General features: G+C 49.5%; 1 long non-coding RNA gene across 1 annotated transcript in view; it reads left to right on the top strand.

Moving 5' to 3' along the window:
• The first annotated feature begins 867 nt into the window (after positions 1-867).
• Positions 868-8229, top strand: part of LOC114008307 (uncharacterized) — a 314255-nt gene continuing 306893 nt past the window's right edge. Inside the window, exon 1 of the long non-coding RNA XR_003549863.1 lies at positions 868-922. This is a non-coding gene — a long non-coding RNA (uncharacterized LOC114008307). The remainder of the gene's footprint in view (positions 923-8229) is intronic.

Raw genomic sequence — 8229 nt, 5'->3', positions numbered from 1 at the left:
CGTAAACCAGAAACCTTCACTCTGTCCCTGAGATGGTTCCGCATCTCAAGACCCTCAGGTGATTCACTGCTCATGGACATTTCTGTAAGGCCTCCTGCAATCTGGACTTCCTCTGCTTCCTTCTCACTTTGTTCCTTGTAGCTAGCAGCTTCCGCCTCCGGTCTTATTTTTCTATCAATCCATCAATCACCTATCCATCCATCCATGCATTTATTTAGCTGATACGTACTGAGTTCCTGCGATGTGCCAGGCACAGGGTGGGTGCCAAGTTTACAGCGAAAGGCAAACAGACATGGTCCTCGACCTCCTCGAGGCTGCAGTCCAGGGCAGAGACTGGCAATAACCAAGTAGGTAATTAATCCCTGCGTGTGAAAGGAAAGCAGGCTGGTACGAGAAGAGATGACGGGAGCAGAGAGGTCACGAGGACACTGGGTTCAACACTTAGACTCACAGAATGCCCTAGCACGCTTTCGCCGTGGAGTGCTCTGGTGGCCGGAGGGTGGGAAACCTCGCCTGTCCCGAGGGCAGCATCAGAAGTCGTCTTCAGCTGCAGTCCTTGGAGCCCAGCTCTGGCAGGAGGCGACGCCACGCGGGGAAGGTGTGTCGCTCTGGCTCAGGAGCTCTCGCATCACAGAGCCACCGTCTCTTGTCACAGCCCCATAGGGGAGCTCTCAGGAGCCCCACCAGGAGCATCTTTGCAGAAGAGTGGCATCCAAAATGTGGCACCCCGTGGGTACTCAAATTCAAGACAGAAAGTGCCCGTGAGAGGCTAGTTTTACCCGAGCAAGGTTGCCTAGTAAGATCATTGACATACTAGCCAATTAGGTTACCAAGGAAACAGTGCCAGGAAGTCAACGGCAGGTTAAGTTCTCATGCGGGAGAAAGGATTCCGCTGGGGACTCCCTCGGGGTGCTCGGGGAAGGTGAGCTTAGTTCCCAAGCAGAGTAAAGGTGGGAAAGCGTGTCACAGGTGGGGGAAGAGAAAAGGTGGAGCTTGTTCCAGGAAGGGTGGCCGAAGTCGAGGGGCGAAAGGGGGTCTGGGAAGACAAGGCTAGGTTGGCGGCAGAGGCCACACTGCCAGCCTGTGTGGGGAGTTAGAGTTTTATCTGAAGGGTGGGCTCTATTCCTTGTTCTTGCTGGCTCTCCCTGAGTGAGTGAGTACTTCTAGGCTTCAGGTACAGAGGCACCAGGCCAGAGTCCTTCATGTTACCCGCCGGAGGGGTCTCAATGTTGTGCTGCTATGTGACAAACCACCCTAACTCAGAGGTGTAACACAACAGGCATCTGATTAAACTCAGAATCCATGAGCCGGAGGCTGGGCGGGTGTCATGGTTAACTTCACTGTCAGCCTGGCTGGGCCACAATGGCCAGGTCTTATGTGTGGTCAGACATTATCCAGGTTGTCCCCGTGAGGGGTTTTCCAATGACATTAACGTATAAACGGTAGGTTGTTGGGGAAGTCATGTCTTTTCCTATGCAAAAATGCATCATGACTCTCCTAATGACCCAATAGGTAGGTGCTGAGTAAAGCTAGCTGTCCTCTAAAATATGGGTGGGCCACATCTAATCAGTTGAAGGTCTGACTAGAACTGAAGAGGGAATTCTGTAGCAGATGGCTTTTGGATGTGACCCACTTTACAGATTTTGGACTTGCCAGCCTCCACATCATGTGAGCCAGTTTTCTTTCTTTCTTCTTCTATTTTTTTAAAAAAATATTTAATTCCATTTGTTGTTATTATTTTTTAATTTAATCAGAAAGAGACGGGGAGGGGGGAGAGAGAGAGAGAGAGAGAGAGAGAGAGAGAGAGAGAGGAGAGAAAAAGAAAAAAAAAAAAAAAAGAAAGAGAAAGAGAAAGAGAAAGAGAAAGCAAGAAAGCATGCTACCAAGTCCGGGACTCAAACCACAGTCAGCCATGTGAGAATCCAATACCTTTAACCACCATGCAATCTGCTGGCCTCAGTAAGCCAGTTTATTTAACCTCTCTGAGTCTCTCTCCTGCTCCACACACACCCACACCCACACACACACACACACACACACACACACACGTGTTGATTCTTTTCTCTGGACTACCCTGAGTAATAAAGCAGGCTACACGGGAGTGTCTCGACTCTGCACAATGCTGGGGCTTCGTCTGGAAGGAATGACCGGAAGTCAAGTCTTGGTGAGGGTATTGACCAGGGCGCTTTCACTGATCTTTCGATGCAGCTGAATCTTCCCACAGCACGTGGCTGGATTCCAAGAGCCAGATCCCAGAGAGCGAGTTTTCTGAGATGGAGGGGAAGCCGTGGCCTTTTGAGACCTGGCCTCAGCAGTCGCCTGGCACCACGTGTGCACCATACTACGTTGGTCAAGGTGGTCACGAGCCCAGCCAAATTCAGGAGCAGGAACATCCGTTGACCTCCTCTCTTGATAGGAAGACTATTAAATAATTTAGGATGATTTTGGGTTTTTTCAAAGATGGGATCTCACCGTGAAGATCCTACTGCCTCAGCCTTCCAGCTGAGACTACAGGTATGTGTTACTGTGCCAGGCTTTTTTTTATTGTTTTAAATTTTTGTTATTGGGCACATGTGCTTGCTAGAGAGAGACAGAAACAGAGAAGGAAAGTGAGATATCACCCACAGAGGGGATGGCCATGCTGCAATCCCTTCTCCATTCTCCTCTGGGATTTGGGGCATGCACGCACATGTGCTTGGCTTGATTTTCAAGCCACCAGGTCCAGGACTCGGACCACAATTAACCGTATGGGAGTCTAATACCTTAGCTACTACACCACCTGCTGGTTCTATTTTAATTTCATTTTTTAAACAGAGTCTTGCTGTGTTGCTCAGGTCAACCTCGAGCCCACCATCCTCTTGCCTCAGCCTCCCTGAGTCGTGGAGACTGCAGGCACCTGCCCCTGCATCTGGCCTCTAGGTTGGACTAGTAACTGGCCCAAGGCCTCCTATGTGGTTCCAGACTGCTGAGCGCAGTGTCTTAGCAGCATGCGTCTCGCGGCTTGGTCAAACCTGGTGTTTAAAACCACCCAAAACAGGCCTTGGAGAATATTCAGAATTCTGTCATCTGTATACTAGATGACAGGATGCATTTCCAGTATTTCTCTCTTCTCCCTTGGCTTTCTATAATGTTTCACTACGTTTATCCAGCTGAATTCTCTTCTCTGACAGAGGAAGATCTATTGATTTTCAGTAACAGAGAGGCAGTTCTCTGGTGTTTGTTTGCCTAGATCCCGTGGGATGATAGGAAGATGTGGTTTGGCTGTGACAGTGGTCGAGAAGACATTGTGGTAAGGATGTATGGCCGGAGGACCCTCGTCTTGAGGAACAAATCTTTGACCGAGGGCTATTGGTCTTGGCATGTAATTAGCCTTTGTCTATGTCCCTCATGCCTGGGGAGACCACTGATAGCATCAACCCAAGGCTTTCCGTGTCTTACTGGGTATTGTTTGGAACAAATGAAATAACATGAGCTTTATTTACTTTTATAATTTTATCAATACTAGAACTATTGCACTGTGAAAAAAATGGGAAAATACAAAAATGAAGACATAAATGAAAACATAACTGATGTTACTGTCAAGACATAAATCATCCTTTTAAGGAAACAAAAACTAAACGTTCTGAAAATGAGATTATCTGTACTCAGAAAATTTTGTACTACATTAACTTTATTTTTCCATGCCATTAAGTAAACATTGGAGTGTTCGTTTCTTTGCTAATTTTCTTTTCTTTTCTTTCTTTTTTCTTCAGTTAGAGAGTATGTGCACTTGCTGGAGAGAGAGAGAGAGAGGGAGAGAAAGAGAGTGAGAGAGAGAGGGAGGAGAGGGAAAAAACACTCCTGGGGAGAGGGGTATGGTGCAATCCCTTCTCCCTTCTCCTTCATTCTCCTGAGATTTGGGGCACACAGGCCCATGTACCCAGCATGTTTCTTAAGGTACCAGGCCTGGGGCTTGAACCATTCAGTCGGTCATGTGCAATCCAGATGCCTAATTACCATGCCACACTGGCATGGAGCATTCATTTCTAAAGACTGAATAATGCTCAGTTGTATGAATGTGCTATACTCAATTGAACCAATCCAGTAGTCCCGGATACTTATTTCAAAGCTACGTCGTTGGATTGTTTGACTCCCATAGGATCGCACCAAGTGACACCCAACATGCACCTCCCATGGGTTATGCTGCTTTTAAAGAACAGTTTCGAAAGGTTGCGTTGTAGAGGTAGAAACGGACTCCACCTGCGTCGTCCCTGAGGTAGGACCAGATCATCATCAATAATGGCGGTGAGAGCGATGATAACGATGCCGTCGGTGATTAGCATCATTTGTGTAAGGTACCCACCCAGTCGTTCGCGCTGCACTCTACCCGTCATCCGGGCGCCATTCATCTCTCTCACCTGCCACACTCGGTTACCAAGACCTGTCAGTTTAGTGTCCTGAATATTTCTTGAATCAGCACATTTTCTTTCTACTCCCTGCGATGCCTCTGTTCTCTTGATTACTTTCGTGGCAGTTAGCTATGGAGCTGTCATTCAGATACAGTGGCTCTTCCAACATGGAACTCTGGTCACTTCGTTCCCATGCTTGACTGTCATCACCATTAGGAAGCCGTCTAAACTGCTTCACATCGAGCATTCCCCACTTCTTTTCCCCAGCTGCTCTGAGCTTCTCGTCTCCAGCACGACCCTGCCTCTAGGCTTTATCTGGGTCTCCTCTGGCTGCCATCACAAGCATCATAGGCCGGTGGCTTAAGAGGCAGAAGTCTATTTCGCAGAGTTCTGGAGGCCAGGAAGTCTAAGGTCAAGGTGTTGGCCAGTTGGGTTCCTGGGGAGAGTCTACCCTTGGTTCGCCGATGGCCGTTTTCTCAGATAGCCCACACGGTGAGGAAAGAGCTCCTCTCTTCTTACGAGGGCTTTGATCCCATCGTGACGGCTCACTTCATAACCTCCCAAAGGCCCCACCTCCTGACACCATCACACTGGGGATTGGGGTTTCCACATGTGAATTCTGGGGGCACACAGACGACAGTCCATAGTGGCCTATGAGCCAACTCTTCTGTCTGCCTGAATCCTCTCCCCTTCCCAAGTTTCTCCGCTCACATATTGCCTTATCTGGGAAGCTCCCCCTGACCATAAGCCCCGGCCCTAAGTCTGGGGAGGTGCCCTGCCAGTGCTCAGCGTGACTGACTGCGGATTCCTCTCCTAGTCCTGATTTTGGTTGTCACTGCATTTTATGTCACCTCCCACTGGGTCATGAGCTTTGAGAGTAGAGCCCCTTCTCTCCTGCCAGCAGATCTTAGCTCGGTGCCCAGCGTAGATTATATGCCCTCGTTAACCGCATGAATAAATGAAAGCCATGGATGCTGTTTCTTGGCCAGACCCACTCGTGAGATGACAACTCTGACCCACTTACAACAGCCAGCTGAATATCCTCCTATGCTTGCTTTCTGAGGGTAGAAAATCATCTTCTGGGTAGAAAACCGCTTTAAAGACAGAATAGGAGAGTACTTATGTAAATCATTAATAAATCTGTTTACTATTTTTATTTGCATTGGATATCAAATTAAATATTGCATTAAGTGAGTTAAATATTAATATTGCATTAAATTTATATTACATTTTAAAAATTAAGTACTAGAGGCTCTTCCTTAGAGCTGGGTTATGAAGCTCTAGCACAAGCTGCCCGGCATGTGCTAACCGTGTGTATTTATTTTCTACGTCATTGAGGATTTATTAGAGCCCACGGGAATAAGGGAAAAGGTGAGTGAATGTTGGGGGGGTGCGGATGGTGGTGTGCCCGGGAGGGCGGCTCCACGCAGCGAGAACTGGTACCAAATGGCAGGGGAGTGAGGAAAAGGGGGGTGGGAGGACAGATAGTTTGTTGTGCATTTATTATTCACCGTACAGTGTTCTATGCAAGTTATGTGATTATCTCATCTGATTCTCATTAGCGACAAATGAAACAGGTGCAGCCGTTATTTCACCTTACATAGGAGAGTGACGAGTCTCTAAGAGGTTAGGAGACACGTGCAAAGCCTCATTGCCTTGGTGGGGCTGTCCCAGGCAGCATGACTCACCTTCTTTGTAAATTTTGTGTTATTAATTTTTTGCTTTATTTATGGCAGAGCATGTGTGCCTGTGCATGGGTTAGAGTGGGAGTGAAAGTGTGTGTGTGTGTGTGTGTGTGTGTGTGTGAGAGAGAGAGAGAGAGACAGAGAGAGAGAAAGAGAGAGAGATTCACCTACCAGAGCTCAACCCCCTTCCCTATCCTCTCACTATTGAATCCTGGGCACTCATGCCTGTCTCTGTGACTCTGGAGACCCAGGACAGGCATAACTCTCCCTTCAAAGAGATCTTTGGCTCCCAGCGTGAGCCATGGCCTGACCTCTTCATGCTTTTCTGAGAGCCGATGCTCCGATCAACACCATCTTTTCCGGAGCCCCCACCTGCTCCTCCACGGAGCTCTTTGGTCCCCTGTGGGAACCATGTCCTGACCTCTCAGAGGCGATGTTCCTGGTCCCATCATCATTTCCTGATGACTGGGTGCCCACCTGCTGGGCAGTGATGTCTTATGGCCTGTTGTGTCCTGGTGCCCAGACGTGGACATACGTCAGCATTGAGGTCAGATACGGTGCTGGGTCTTTGGGTAGGACTCTTGTCCCTTTTGTTAGGGACGAGTTATTGTCATTTGCTTCTCTGGCCAGCTGCTCCTTGTCCCACCTCTTCAGGTGTATCCTAAGCCACTGTTTTCCCATGTGGTGTGAGGGGATTGTGCGGGACCCAAGTAGGCTCTGACGTAGAGAAAGAGAGTTTAGTGCTTTGCTAGGCCGACTGGCGAGACCTCTCAGACCCCCAGGTTTACGCTGTAGATCAGACTCTGGGCTGAATCCAAGTCACATGTCCAGCGCTTTCTGGTCACTCTGACTGACTCTAGGACATCTCAGATGGCACATACCCACTCGTCACGTGTCTGTCAAATACTTTCTGACTCTTCCTAAATTTTCCTTCCATCCAGCTCTTCTCCAGATCCGAAGTCAGCATTGTCTTCCACCAGAAGACAGGTCAGGCAATGAGGGGTCACGATGTCCACCCTTCCTCCTGACTCCTGACACACACGCGCGTGCACACACACACAGACCATGACCTGACAGCATGTCCTCTTGAATTCCCCTTTGAAATGCTCCTCAAACCTGTCTCCTTTCCATGCCCACTGCCACACCCCGGTCTCCACCACCACACCCCGGTCTCCACCACGCTCCACGCTCCGCCGCTTCCCCTCCCTCCCCACTTCCAGTCCTGCGTGATGAATCTGAGTCGGTCTTCCATGCCATCGTGTTTCAGGGCCTCTTCCTCGCACTTTGAGGTTCAGTTTCTCCTGTTGGGCTTCTGAGTCTATTTCCTGCCAGTCAGTGACTGTTCCTCGGAGGGCGGGAGAGCAGTGGGCAGCGTGGAGGGCACCGTCGGGATGGTTTTGGCCCTTCGTGCTCCGTCCACGTCTCCCCGGCTCTCCTGACTCTCCACTGAGGGCTCCCAGACACCCCCAAATCTCGAGTCTCCATTCATACTCCTGTCTCCTTCTATTACCCAAGTTCTGCCCATTCTCCCCTAACCGGCAGCTCCACAGACATTCCCCACCTCCTTCCCCCCTTTCTCTTCTCTAGATTCCTGGGGTGTCTCAGTGGGTGTTCAGTGGTTTTTAGAGCTTCTCCCTCTTGCGTTTCCTGGAAGCTTTCTGAAGGCAGGGGTGTGTCTTTACTTCTGTGTAATGCCAGCGTGACCCGCCATGTGTACATGTGTATGGGAGGGTGGGTGAGCAGGAGGGGTCCTGGAATCAGAATCAGGCACGGCCGGTTTGACTCCCAGCTCACTACCTGCCAAAGCCCGGAGAGCTTTTGCTTCTCTGTGTTTATGACCTGTGAAACAGATATAATAATAATAAGCTTTCTTGTGGTGTTACTGTGGGGACTAAATACTTTAATTCATGAATAATGGGGTGGAATTCACCACTGTCCTGTCTCATCACCTTTTAAAGAGTCTGCAAGTCTCCTCTGAAAAGGGGGCGCCTGGACAGGGGAGGCACGTGGAGATGTCTTGTTGGGGTTCTGCAGAGGCCAGGCCTGGAGGGATTTGGACGCTCTGCAGTCTTGGGGCCACGGTGTAGGGAGAGGGTCTGTCCAGGTGGTGACGAGGGCTCCTCATCTCCGTGACACTATCCCCTGTGAATGGCGAG

This window comes from Tupaia chinensis, unplaced genomic scaffold (assembly GCF_000334495.1).
Source record: "Tupaia chinensis unplaced genomic scaffold, TupChi_1.0 Scaffold000042_1, whole genome shotgun sequence".
NCBI lineage: Eukaryota > Metazoa > Chordata > Mammalia > Scandentia > Tupaiidae > Tupaia > Tupaia belangeri.
This window is presented reverse-complemented; position numbering and strand designations above follow the sequence as displayed.